Consider the following 14,083-nt stretch of genomic DNA (forward strand, 5'->3'; position numbering starts at 1 on the left):
GGATAAAACTGAGGGCTGGGAGTGGAGCCTGGTAGAACATTTGCCTAGCATGCATGAAATTGTGGGTTTGATCCTCAGAACCATAGAAACTGGCACACACACATAACCCCAGCGTGTGGCTTGTGGAGGCAGAATGAGCAGTTCAAGGTCATCCTTGGCTACATAGGGAATTCAAGGCCAGCCTGGGCTACATGCAACCTGGTCTTAAAGATCTGAAACCATCCTGGGCCACATAGGCCATCTCAAAGGAAAAAGTCTTATGTGACAAGGACTGAATATTTGGAATCCAGAAGTGGAAGTGTCTGGGGGCCAGAAGGAAAATCCGGTTCTGTGCAGAGCATGCTGGAGTTCGACTGTGAAGCCAGTCAGGATGTTGGGCTCTGGGGCCATCTATGAAGAGAACAAGGCTTGTGCCTGAAACCATGGGGCTGGTGCTGAAATCCTTTCCCTCTCTCTACTTCTCGACCTGCTCAGAAATAAAGTCCTGGGCAGCCTGCTCTCACTACCCCAGACGGAGGCCATCCCCGATGCCATGCTTTCCTCCCCGTAATGGATCATGGGGTATTACCCTGCGATCTAAAGTCCCTCCATGAGATGGCTCCTGTAGATGTTCTGCCAGAGTACTACAAAAACCACCACTGTAGTCCCCTTCTCTCTCTCATTACTCTGGTACTCTAGCCTGTTGGAGGCACCATGCTTGGCTTCCCGTTTCCTGTATTCTGCCTGTGTTTCTTCATAGCTCTCCATCTGACTCAATCATTTGATTAGTATCTTTGTCCATGATGAAATCTACAAGGCTGGGACTTTCTGTACCTGAACCAGACTATCTGGCATGTCTTAGATGGTTACCAAGTATTTCAGTGAGTGACTAGATAATTTAGTTTGTATTAAAGTGTAAAAGCACTGAGCATGGTGGTGCACACTTTTAATCCCAGCACTCCAGACACTGAGGCAGGCAGATCTCTGTGAGTTTGAGACTAGCCTGCTCTACAATTCCAGGCCAACCAGACCTACAGTGTAAGACCCTGCCTCAAAAAAGCATGCAAGTTGTCAAAGCCAAGATTTGGGATGATTGTAAACAGAAAAATATTTCAAAAGAAAACTATAGCATACCTTTATTCAATTATAGACCTTCATCATTCTCAAGTTATTTTGTTTTTTCAATATAGGGTTTCTTTGTGTAGCCTTGGCTGTCCTGGAACTAGCTCTGAGGGTCATGCTGGCCTTCAGCTCACAGAGATCCACCTGCCTCTGCAGGGATTAAAGGTGTGCGCCACCACTGGGCAGCATTCTCAAGTTACTTTAACTCACCTCGCTTCTTCTGATAACCTGTTTATAAGTCTCACCCTCTGTGGTCATCTGGTTGATTTAGTTGGTTAACTTCAGGCTTGGGTTCACAACTGAAGACCATTATACAAACCAGGATTGTCTGTATGCTGTTTCTTTGTCCCTGTATTTGTCCTTTTTAAGCTGTGTACCTGTCAACTTTCTACAAAAATACAATTAACAGAATAATGTTGTCCCAGTGCTTTGAGATGATGCCAGCACCTACAGAGACATGAAACTGGACTTAATAAGCTTTAGGCAGCCACAGATGGACCCATTTCTTCTAAACCTTGTTGCTCAAAAAGGGCTAAAAGAGCCATGACAGGGACTGGAGAGATGGCTCAGTTATTAAAAGCTCTTCCAGATGGACCTGGGTTTGATTCTCAGCAACCCCATGGCTGCTCTTGTCTATGATTCCAGTTCCAGGGGATCTGATGCTATTGCTTCCTCACTAGGTACCAGGCTCACTAGTGCACAGACATACATGCAGACAAAACATCCATACACATAAAAATATTCTTTTAAAAAGGGTCTTGCAGCTGATGTACACCTTTAATCCCAGCACTCTGGAGGCAGAGACAGGCGTGGCCCTGAGTACAAGGCCAGCCTGGTCTACAGACAGCCAGGGCTACACAGAGAAACCCCCTGTCAACAAGACAAAACAAAACAAAAATGGGTTTTGACAGTTGGTATGTAATTGTTATGATCCGACACCCACCCCACCCCCAGCATAGCTGTAGCCATTTGTTCCATGCCTGCCAGCTATTTCATATTGTTGCTGTAACATGCCTGCCAGTCATTGACACAGAGAAGTGACTTGGCTCAGAGTGAGGAGAGTGAGGACATCCTGAACACATAGGCTCTGTGTATGTGTGTGTGTGTGTGTGTGTGTGTGTGTGTGTGTGTGTGTGTGTGTGTGTGTGTGTGTAGAGAAAATAAACTATAGCTATCTTCAGACATAACAGATCCCATTACAGATGGTTGTGAGCCACCATGTGGTTGCTAGGAATTATTGAACTCAGGCCTCCAGAAGAGCTGTCAGTGCTCTTAACCACTGAGCCATCTCTCCGCTCCCTGTTATATAAGTTCTATATGAGGTTTGCTAATCTTAAGAAATTCCACAAAGCTTTATGTAGGACCCATCAAATCAAAAGTCAATATAAATTGCTATGTCTGAAATATCTTGAGTTAGAGCTGACCACCAAGCTGCTCTTCCTGCACCTACATATGAACTCATTGTGATTTTTTTTTTCCTTTATAAATTGACAGAGGGGGCTGGTGAGATGGCTCAGTGGGTAAGAGCACCGGACTGCTCTTCCGAAGGTCCAGAGTTCAAATCCCAGCAACCACATGGTGGCTCACAACCATCTGTAACGAGATCTGACACCCTCTTCTGGTGTGTCTGAAGACAGCTACAGTGTACTTACATGTAATAAATAAATAAATCTTTAAAAAAAAAAAGTTGACAGAGAAAGATAACCATTGTCATAGTTCAGATAATTCTGAGCTACGTAACGAGATCAGTGGTCATGTGGTTTGTGTGGTGACTCCTGAACCCCAACAGTAATTACTACTCATTCTCCCAACATGCAATCAAACCAACTGGAGTAATTCCACTGAGTAGTGGGTGGTGGCACACTTCTTTAATCCCAGTTCTCAGGAGGCAGAAGCAGGTGGATCTCTGTGAGTTCAAGGCCAGCCTAGTCTATACAATGAGTTTGAGAACAGTCAGGACTACACAGTGAGACACTGTCTACGTTATGTGTAGATCCAGGACTACACATACTGCCCTGTAAAATGCATTATGGGAAGGTCTCAGGGTGTGTGTGTGGGGGGGGGAGCAAAACAAAAAACAAAACCAGCAGTTGACTGAGACAGACACAGATACTTACAGCCAGCCATTGGGCTGATGTCGGGGACCCCTATGGCTGAATTAGGGGAAGGATGGAAGAAGCCGAAGAGGAGGATGACCCCATAGAAAGGCCAGCAGTCTCAACTAACCCGGACCCTTGGGAGCTCCCAGACACTGAGCACTAACCAGCATACAGGAGCTGGTCTGAGGCCCCCAATACATATATAGCAGAGGACTGCCTGGTCTGGCCTCAGTGGGAGAAGATGTCCCTAATCCTCGAGAAACTTGAGGCTACAGGGAGAGGGGAAGCCTGGTGGTAGGAAACATGCTCTCAGAGAGGTGGAGTGTGTGTGTGTGTGTGTGGGGGGGGGGGGTTGGGGGGATGGGATGAGGAATTGTGGAAGTGGGGACTGGGAGGGGGAACAATGGCTGGATTATAAATAACAACAGCAACAAAAGCCCACTTAACTGTAAGTAACAGGATTAGCAATATTTGGGGGACAAAATCTTGTTCAAAACAGAAGACTTTACCAGGCATGTCACATACACCTATAATCCCAAAGGCAAGATCAGGAGTTCAAGGCCAGTTTCAGCTGTAGAGTGAGGTGAAGATCACTTGACTATATGAAACCTTGTTTTAAAAAAAGCAGGAAAACTCGATAGACACCTTTAATCCTAGCACTGGATTGGAGAGAGGACTCAGCGGCTAAGAGCACTGACTGCTCTTCCAGAGGTCCTGACTTCAATTCCCAGCAACCACATGATGGCTCACAACGACCTGTAATGGGGATCCGATGCCCTCTTCTGGTGTGTCTGAAGACAGTTACAGTGTACTCACATACATTAAATAAATAAATCTTTAAAAAAAAAATCCTAGCACTAAGGAGCCAGACACAGGGGAGTTTCTTGAGTTCAAGGCCATTCTGGTCTACATAGTGAATTCCAGACCAACTAGGACAACATACTAAGACTCAGTATTTAAAAAAACAAAAGTAGGGCAGTAACACAAAAGCCTGGAGGTCATGGGTAACAGGGTCTCATGTTTATGTCAAGGACAAGAACAACTACAGAGTTTGTCCAGAAGGTCCTTCTACGTATGTGCAATGGTACAGCAGCACACCAGCATGAGAACCCTTCAATTGCTTGCCATCTGTTTGGTTTGTTTATGTCCACCCCGTCCCTTGTGATAACACACTGGGCAGTTTAGCTCCTTCATCTGAAGGTATTTATGTACACACACACACACACCCTTCCGAACAATACACCTAGCAACTTCAGAATTCCTCAGGGCCCTGCCCACATCAGGCTATACCCCTCTTAACAGTAATATGCCTCTCCACACCAAACAGCAATCAAATGTGCTCCCAGCATATCTGGGTAGAAAGAATATGTAGGTTCATCCAACCTAAACTGGTTTTGAGTGTATGTCAGCTAAAAAAACCCTCCATTGTATGTTAGGCATCCATCTTGGTAGCCATTTCTCTAACTCCAGTCCCTGGAAGTGCCCAGTAACCCTGATTCAGTGACCTACTCAGAAATGTACAACAGTGACCACCTACTTTTGACTAACTGCTGTTTTTTGGCTTTTGTAACTTGCTTATGCAGACACCCAAGGACTGTTTGGGGCCTTTGAGTAGGGAAGCTTCCGATGGCTGGGAGACTGCATGGGCAGAGTGAACTCTGTAGCTGGCAGGAACAGGCTGCACCATCCTCAGCTGTAGTGAGCATCCCTGTGGACATTCCCGAGAATTTGCTGAACGCTGCAGATGCTGACAAGGACTGCTCAGTTTTCTATCAGGATTCTGGATTGTCCTCCCTTGTTACTTTAGAAATATTGCTGATCTGGAGTGCTGTGCCAAGCTCTGCGCTTGGTAATGGAGCAACACAGGTAACTGGGACATGTCCAGATATACAATGCCCGACTCTGACGTGGTCTGGTGGGGCATTCTGTAAATAACAACAGACCACACTAGTATTAGAAACAGTATGTCTACAAATTTAACTCACTATGCCTGGATATTGTAAATAGGAATCCCTTCTTTTTTCTCTCAGTGTTCAGGATTAAAACCTAGGTCTCACACATGTAAGGCAGGTTGACTACCACTGAGCTAGACTACCAGCACAAATAAACTTGTTTTTCTGTTTTGTTTTTTGTTTTTTTTTTTTCAGTGCTGGGAATCAAACCTAGAGCCTTAGGTATATCTGGCAAGCACTACTACTGTGTACATCGGTGGCTCCTGTATTTTTACCTGTATTTTATAATAGCTCACAAGTAACTGGATTTGAAAACTTTATTAGTCATATTTCTTTTAGAACATACATATTTTTGCTATTGCAATAATTCAATGATTAAGGCAATTGCCACTTTGCAACGCAAGCCTAATGACTCAAGATGGATTCCTGGAATCCACCATTGAGATGGTTTGTGTATGCTTGGGCCAGAGAGTGGCACTATCAGGAGGTGTGGTCTTGTTGGAGTAGGTGTGTCACAGTGGGTGTGGGCTTTAATACCCTAGTCCCAGCTCCCTGGAAGTGAGTATTCTGCTAGCATTCTTCAGATGAAGATGTAGAGTTCTCAGCTCTGCTGCACCATGCCTGCCTGCATGCTGCCATGTTCCTGCCTTGATGATAATGGACTGAACCTCTGAACCTGTAAGCCAGCCCCAATTAGATCTTGTCTTTATAAGAGTTGCCTTGGTCATGGTGTCTGTTCACAGCAGTAAAACCTTAACTAAGACAACCATAAAAGTGGATAGTGAAAACTGACTCCAGAGGTGTTTTCTGCACACATGCCACGGCATGCAGGGCCCCCGTCACACTCACACATACGTGTGTGTGTGTGTGTGTGTTGCATGTATTCGAGTGTGTAGATAAATGTGCCTGAATATAGTGGCCTGAGCAGGACATAGGACATAGCCTCTCTGCCTTGCCTTGCTAGAGAGTTGCTTTTTAAAGCAGAAACTTGCTGTCTCCTCTAGGTTCTTGAGATCCCTGTCTCTACCCCTTTAGGTTGGGTTGCAGGCACACGCAGCGATTCCTAGCTTTTTGTGTGGTTTCTGGGGATTCCAAGTGCTAGGGATCATGAACTTAGGTCTTCGTGATTGTCCTCTTATCCACTGAACCATCTCCTCAGCCCCAGTTTTAATCTGATCCTCCGGTCTTGGCCTCCAATGTGGGCATCACCACAGGAATGTGCTACTGCCACATTTTGTTGTCTGTTTTGAGACAGGGTCCAAAGTAGCTGAGGCTGGCCTTGAATTCACTATGTATCTAAAGATGACCTTGAATTCTTGATCTACCCAGTGCTGGGATGATAGGCATGTATCACCTAGAGCTTCATACATACTAGGCAATCACTCTACCAACTGAGCTACACCCACCATTATTTATATTTTACGTTAAGAGAATGTACATGTTTATGTGGGAACACAAATGGCCAATGGGGAAAGAACAGAGGACAAAGGGACAAGGTATTTATTACCATAGCACACAAAAGGCCATTCCTGGACTATGTTGGAGCTTTGCTCTTTTAATACTTTCTTCCTTTTAAGATGGGTTATAAGGAGCTGGGAAGACAGTCTGGTGATTGAGAGCGCTTGCTGCTCTTCCAGAGGACTTGGGTTTGATTCCCAGCATCGAGATGGCAGCTCACAACCATATATAACTCCTATTCCTGAATATCCCATGATCTCTTCTAGCTTCTTCACACAATAGTATATGTGTGCACACACGGGGTGCATATACATACACGCAAAATGTCATGCACATAAAACATTTTAAAGTTAAAAATTAATTATTGTTAATTTTTTGAGACAGAGTTTCTCTGTGTAGCCTTAACTGTTCTGGACCTCATTCTGCAGACTATGCTGGCCTTGAACTCAGAGATTCGTCTGCCTTTGCCTCCCATGTGAAAATAATAGACTTTAAAAATGATAAGATATATGTGATTATATATATATATATTTTCAAATGGTACAAGAATATACAAGGAAGCCAGGCATGGTGGGCACATCCTTTAATCCCAGCACTGAGGAGGCAGAGGGTCTCTGAGTTTGAGGCTCAGCCTGGTCTATGTAGTGAGTTCCAGGAGAGCCAGGACTTTGTAGGAGACCCTATCTCTAAAAGCAAACAGTATATACTAAGAGATCCCTCTAGCTCTAGTTCAGCCCCTGAAAGGGCCAATCTTGCCAGATTCTATATGTCTCTTCAGACCTTTTTCACACATACGTAAGTCACTCTTTCCCCCTGACTGTCAGTTGCACACTATGAGGGACTCACATTGTCCTACAGAGTTCTTTCTTGTTTTGTTAACATTTTCACTGCAATATAATGCTTTTGTTTTTGCAGTGTTAAGGATCAAACCCAGCAACTTGTCCATGCTAGGCAAGCACTCTGCCACTGAGCAATACCCTCAGCGCCAGAAGATTCAGACTTGCCTTTATAAACTTTCTCCTCTCAATGCAACCACTCAGTTCTGTCCTCACATAGGAAAGCAGCCACAGGTCATAAGGAGGCATTGCTTGGGTTCCAGTGAAACAACTCAGGACTTTGAATTTTGGATTCATTTTATTTTTTTTACTTTTATGTGACATGGAGTTCTTTGGATTCTTTTGGTATGGTTTTTGTTTTTTTGTTTGTTTGTTTGTTTTTCAAGACAATCTCATTATGTAATTCTGGCTGTCCTGGAACTTACTATGTAGACCAGGTTTGCCTCGAACAGAGATCCTACTGCCTCTGCCTCTGCCTCTGCCTCTGCCTCTGCCTCTGCCTCTGCCTCTGCCTCTGCCTCTGCCTCTGCCTCTGCCTCTCTGCCTCTCTGCCTCTCTGCCTCTCTGCCTCTCTGCCTCTCTGCCTCTCTCTCTGCCTCTCTGCCTCTCTGCCTCTCTGCCTCTCTGCCTCTCTCTCTGCCTCTCTCTCTGCCTCTCTCTCTGCCTCTCTCTCTGCCTCTCTCTCTGCCTCTCTGCCTCTCTGCCTCTCTGCCTCTCTGCCTCTCTCTCTGCCTCTCTCTCTGCCTCTCTCTCTGCCTCTCTCTCTGCCTCTCTCTCTGCCTCTCTCTCTGCCTCTCTCTCTGCCTCTCTGCCTCTCTGCCTCTCTGCCTCTCTGCCTCTCTGCCTCTCTGCCTCTCTGCCTCTCTGCCTCTCTGCCTCTCTGCCTCTCTGCCTCTGCCTCTGCCTCCACCTTCTGAATGTTGGGATTAATGTATGTGCCACTACACTCATCTGACACAGAGTATTTTTATAAAGTGACATTTAATATTTATGTAGCACTTATCTCCATTATTAAAACATTCTCTCTAAGGGCTGGAGAGATTTCTCAGAGGTTAAGAGCACTGAGAGGTTTTGAGTTTAATTCTCAGCACTCATATGATAGCTAACAACCACCTATAACTCCATTTCCTAGGAGAATCTACCACCCTCTTCTGGCCTCCACAGGCACTGCATGTGTGTGGTATAAAGACATACATGTGGGGAAAATATTCATACATGTAACCCCCCCCCCCAAATTGGTCAGGATTGGTAGTGCACACCTTTAATCCCAGCAGCCAGGACGGAGGCAGAAGGCAGAAGCAGGTGGATCTGGGAGACTAGCCTGGTCTACAGAGTGAATTCTGGTACAACCAGGGCTACACAGAGAAACCCTGTCTTGGGAAAAATCTCCTGCTGGGGAGCTAGTGAGCCCAGTTATGTGAGCGACTAAGACCACACTCCAGCTCACCACCACCTTCCACCACCAGCACAGAGTACTGTGGCTTCCTGCTCTCTTTCTGGGGTAGGCTGGCTGGAAGAAAGCCTGAGGGCTCCTGGTTCACATTCCTGCCTGCAGATGTGAGAATGGGTTTTGCACAGGGTGTGAACACTCCAGCCTGCCAAGGCTTTGCTTAGCATCACATATTGTTGATGCTATTTGCTTTCCTCCAATCGGAGTGGAATTGTTTCTGTAGTACCACTTACTTAGCCTTCTGCCTGTTTTGAGAGTAAGGCTCCAGGGAAAGCTATTTTCTGGCCAGATAAGGTGCCACCCCAGAGACCCATACATCTGAGTAGCTCAGTGAAGCTGAAGAAACTGATACTTAGCATCTAGGAGGCACTAGGTCTGCATCACTGTTCTCGTCACAGGTCAAGGCTCTGGTCAGAGAACCCCTACCTGGGCCCAAGTTTCCTAAGGTTGCTGTAGCAAAGTATCACAAATTAGGTGGCCTCAACAGTAAACGTTTAATCTCCCATTTCTTGAGAACAGAGGTGTTGCATCAAGGTGAAGGCTCAGTTTCTTTCCTTACCACCTCTTCCTCACGCCTGGGGATGGCTAGCAATTCTTGGAATTTCTTGCCTTAGAGACTAGATCAGCCCTGTATCTACTATCTTCTTCATGTGTTATTCTTTCTATGACTGAGTCTGTGTCTCTCCTCCCCTCACAAAGATACCAGTTGGCCTATTGACTTCGTCTTGACTTTATCAAGTGCAGTTGTACATTGCTATTTCCAAAGAAGAGCACAGTCAGATTAGAACCAGATTAGAACGTCGACATGTTTTGTTGTTTTTGGAGACAGTCACAGGTAACCCAGAGGACCTTGAACTCTCAATCCTCCTAAGTGCTGGGAGCAGGGGCATGCCCCACCACACATGGCTTCAACAAATCCTTTTAGGCAACACAATTCAAAGTGTAACAGTGATCTTACCCCATGGTGAACACAAATGTAGACACTGCCTGATTGCCCAGAAGGTTGTAGTGTGACTGAAACACAAGGACACTAAAGTGGGAAACCCAGGATGGAGTGGAACATCTGGACTTCAGAACATGTGGACTCTAGCCCCAGTTTCTGAACTTGTAGTTCAGGACCCCAAACCACTGGCCGGTCTGGTGGCCCTTTTTCTCCCCAGAATTTCAGTGAAAATTCAGATACTTATTAATTCTGTCTTTGGGGGGGAGTCCCCACTGTACCACAAACACTATGCCTGGGCATCTCTCTTCTAGGTTCCTCTCCTACCTCTCAGAAGTGCACAGCTATTCCAAGCCTCTTATACGGCACTGTTTCCCCCTGTTCTTATAGCCATCTACCCCCTAATCCACCCCCCCACCTTCCTATCTATTAGGTAATCTTTCCAAAGAACGAAGAGAATAGCCTGGTCTCCAGCCATGCTCACCGCTAAAGAGCATTCCCTCTTCTGTGTTCTCCACAGCATCTAACTCACGACTACTTTTGCTTTTGCCTCACATCAGGCATTCCCCCCTTGGCTGTTAGCTCAAACATCCACAGGATTCCTGACACCAGACTAAATAATCTATTGTTCTGTTTCATGGAGGCACCCAAAGCCTATTGCCACAGTCATTGGCAGTCATTTTTTATTTACCCAGCAAACACTCAGTGTTTAGGTTTTTTGTTTGTTTGGTTTGTTTTGTTTTTAGCGGACTTAATTCATTTATTTTTTTTCTTGTATAAAAACCTTTATGTGGCTGGGAGTGGTGGCACATGCCTTTAATCCCAGCACTCGGGAGGCAGAAGCAGGCAGATTTCTGAGTTCGAGGCCAGCCTGGTCTACAAAGTGAGTTCCAGGACAGCCAGGCCTATACAGAGAAACCCTGTCTCGAAAAACCAAAAAAAAAAAAAAAAAAAAAAGAAAAAGAAAAACCCTTATGTGGTAGCCACAGCTGGAGCCTGGGTCCTCTGAACAGAGACTGGTGTGGGTTTTCACTAGATGATCAGTGAATTCCTGATAAGGAGACTTGGTGAAGACAGTCTATTTCCAGAGGTCGGGGGTCAGGTAGCTGCAAGTCTTGGAGACGGCATCAAAGGTGGCCTTGGCAAAGTTGCCCAGGGTGGTAGTGCAGCCTCTGGCTGAAGTGTAGCAGTCATCTATACCGGCCATCATCAGGAACTTCTTGGGCACAGGAGTAGAGACAATGCCAGTGCCTCTGGGGGCAGGGATGGGACGCACCAGCACAGAGCCACAAGCGGCCTGTCACCTTGCATGGAACAGTGAGGGGCTTGCCAATTTTGTTCCCCCAGTAGCCTCTCCTCACAGGGACAATGGAAAGTTTGGCCAAGATGATGGCCTCTCGGATGGCAGTGGCAACCTCCTTGGAGCACTTAACACCAAGACCAACGTGACCATTGTAGTCCCCAATAGGGACGAATGCCTTCAACCTGGTCCGCTGGCCAGCCGGAGTCTGCTTCTGCACTGGCATGATTTTCAGAACGTCATTCTTTAGGGATGCATCCAGGAAAGAGCCAATGATCTCAGATTCCTTAATGGGCAGGGAGAACAAGTAGATCTCCAAGGACTTGATCTTCATGTCCTTAACCACGCGGCCCAGCTTGGTGACAGGGATCCACTCCTTGTCTTCAGCTTTACCTCCACGAGCCCCGCGGCCTCGACCACGGCCACGGCCTAGACCACGACCGCGGCCCCAAGACCGCTGCGGAATCCTCTGCAGAAGCCGGCGATGGACTCCTAATCCTGGGCCCCCGGGTCCTCCGGACCCTCCCGCTGCATCGGTGTCATTCGACATTTGGTGTTTTCCTGAAGAAGTGTTTAGTCTTCTTTAACGTAGTAATCTCAAGTGAGTTTTTGGGATGGCCTGCTCTAGTCTCATTTTAGCTACCCCTGACTTCTCTTCACTCCGTGAACTCATATTCTAAGTGCAACTGTGTCCAGGCTAGTTTTTTGTCAACTTGACAATGTACTAGGGAAGAAGGAATCTCAGCTGAGAACTGCCTCCATCAGATTGCCCTGTAGGCAAGTCTCTGGAACATTTTCTTAATTAACGATTGATGTGGGTAGTGCCATCCCTGGGGAGGTGGTACTGGGCTGTAAAAGAAAGGAAACCGAGCAAGGCAGTGAGCCGCATTGCCCCTCTCTGCTCCAGTTCCTGCCACCATGTTTCTGTCCCTACCTGTTCACGCGATGACTTCCCTCGAACGACGGGCTGTGATTGGGACAGAGAAGCCAAGGTTTCTTCTCCAAGCTGCTTTTGGTTATAGTATTTTATCACTGTGATTGAAACCCAAGGCCTTTCACGCCACTTTTGTGTCCCGTGCCTGCATTTGTGCAGCATGGATAGGAGCAGAAACCACACCAGACCAACCAAAGTCAGGTACAAGCCTCATTTCTGGAGATTTAAGTATGAGGTGTGAGCTTACAGGTTATTTACCGCATGGAGAGACGCCTGTGAAACATTGAAGCTGACTTACTAAGGAACCAAAGCTGGGTTCAGTGGCATATTCCTATAACCCCAGCACTCAGGCAGCAGGAGGAAAACAGTTAAGTCCAACCTGGGCTGTATAGTAGGACCCTGTCTCAATATCTCACCCTGCCATAAAAAACAAAACAAAACAAACAAACTCCAAAAAAAAAAACCAAAAAACAACAACAACAACAACAAAAAAAAACAAACCCAAACCAAACCAAACAAACAAACAAAAAAAGGCAGGGAAGCAAAGCTAAAGAGATAGAGTTCTAGTGTTTGAATTCCTGATATTCATTGGCTTCTCTGATAGTTCCACTGTTGTGGCCCAGTAAATTCCTTTTATTTTGTATCTATTAAAATTTAATGTGAATCATTCGCAGCTAGTGTGGCCATAACAGCAAAGAGAAGGTAAATTGGTTCAGAGAGGCTCTTTCTGCCAGCAGGGGGTATAGCTCAGTGGTAGAGCATTTGACTGCAGATCAAGAGGTCCCCGGTTCAAATCCGGGTGCCCCCTTACAGGCCCATAGTCGAGGGGCACTCTTTTGAGTGTGTGGTAAGTACCATTTAGGAGAAAAAAATAATGATGTGGAAAAAGAAGGACATTTCCTAAGATATTTCTTAAGAGGTGAAGAAATCAGAATCGGTAGTAGGTGTCCACCAGAGGGAGAGAGAGAGCAAGCTGAAACTGGGAAAACAAAACCACTGATAGAGTATTTGCTTGGAAGCATAGCTACACAGATGACCTGGCTCATTGACATTTCACTTCCCTTGCGCAGGGCTTAGTCTCATTTCCTTTGAGCTTTTTCTTTTCCCCCACAGCTGACAAAAGCATCGACCAAAATAGTTTCTCCTTGTTGATCTACACACTGGGCTTAAGCTCAAAGACCCCTTGGCCTTGGGGTTTGGTAAGAGAGCACAATTGAGGTGAAGGACAAGAAACCCAGCATAGGTTTACTGTGGTGTTTATTCACAGTAGCAGGAATACAAAAGCAACATGGGCAGCAGTGATAATGGGCAAGCAAAATGTAGTGTACATATATGACAAAAATTTAATTCAAGTTTTTTTTTGTTTTTTAAAGAAGGCACTGAGGGGTGGTGGTTTGTATGAGAATAGCCCCCATAAGCTCAAAAATTTGAATGCTTGGTTCCCAGTTTGGTGGAACTGTTTGTGAAGGATTAGGAGGTGTGGCTTTGTTGAAAGAGGTGTATCACTGAGAGGGTGGGAGGGAGAGGGGAAAGGCTTCAAGGTTTTAAAAGCTCATGCCAGGCCCAGTCTCTTTCACTGCCTTCAACTTTTGAATAATATGTAAGCTCTTAGTGTGCCTTTAATCCCAACAGTGGTTAAAGCAGGCAAATTTCTGCAAGTTCAGAGTTCCAGGCCATCCTGGACTACATAGAGAGTTCAAGGACAGCAAAAGCTACAAAGAGAAACCCTGTCTCAAACACGCACGCGCACACGTAAGCTCTTAGCTACTGCTCCAGCATCATGCCTGCCAGCCTGCTGCTATGTTCCCCATCATGACGATCAGGGACTGTAACCCTCTAAAACTGTAAACTGTAAACTGGTTAGTAAGCAGCACTCCTTGATGGCCTCTGCATCAACTCTTGCCTCTAGGTTCCAGCCCTGTTTGAGTTGACTTCCCTACTGTTATTGATGATGAATGAAATGTGGAAGTGCGAGTGAAATAAACCCCTTCTTCCTCAAGTTACTTTTTATCG

General features: G+C 45.9%; 1 non-coding gene and 1 pseudogene across 1 annotated transcript; one reads left to right on the forward strand and one right to left on the reverse strand.

Annotated features, from left to right (window-relative positions):
* On the reverse strand, positions 10,801 to 11,706 carry Gm6443 (predicted gene 6443; annotated as a pseudogene).
* On the forward strand, positions 12,807 to 12,878 carry n-TCgca57. The gene has a single exon. It is a non-coding gene; the product is annotated as a tRNA-Cys (tRNA).
* The last annotated feature ends 1,205 nt before the right edge of the window (positions 12,879 to 14,083 follow it).

This window comes from Mus musculus, chromosome 6 (genome assembly GCF_000001635.26).
Source record: "Mus musculus strain C57BL/6J chromosome 6, GRCm38.p6 C57BL/6J".
Taxonomy (NCBI): domain Eukaryota; kingdom Metazoa; phylum Chordata; class Mammalia; order Rodentia; family Muridae; genus Mus; species Mus musculus.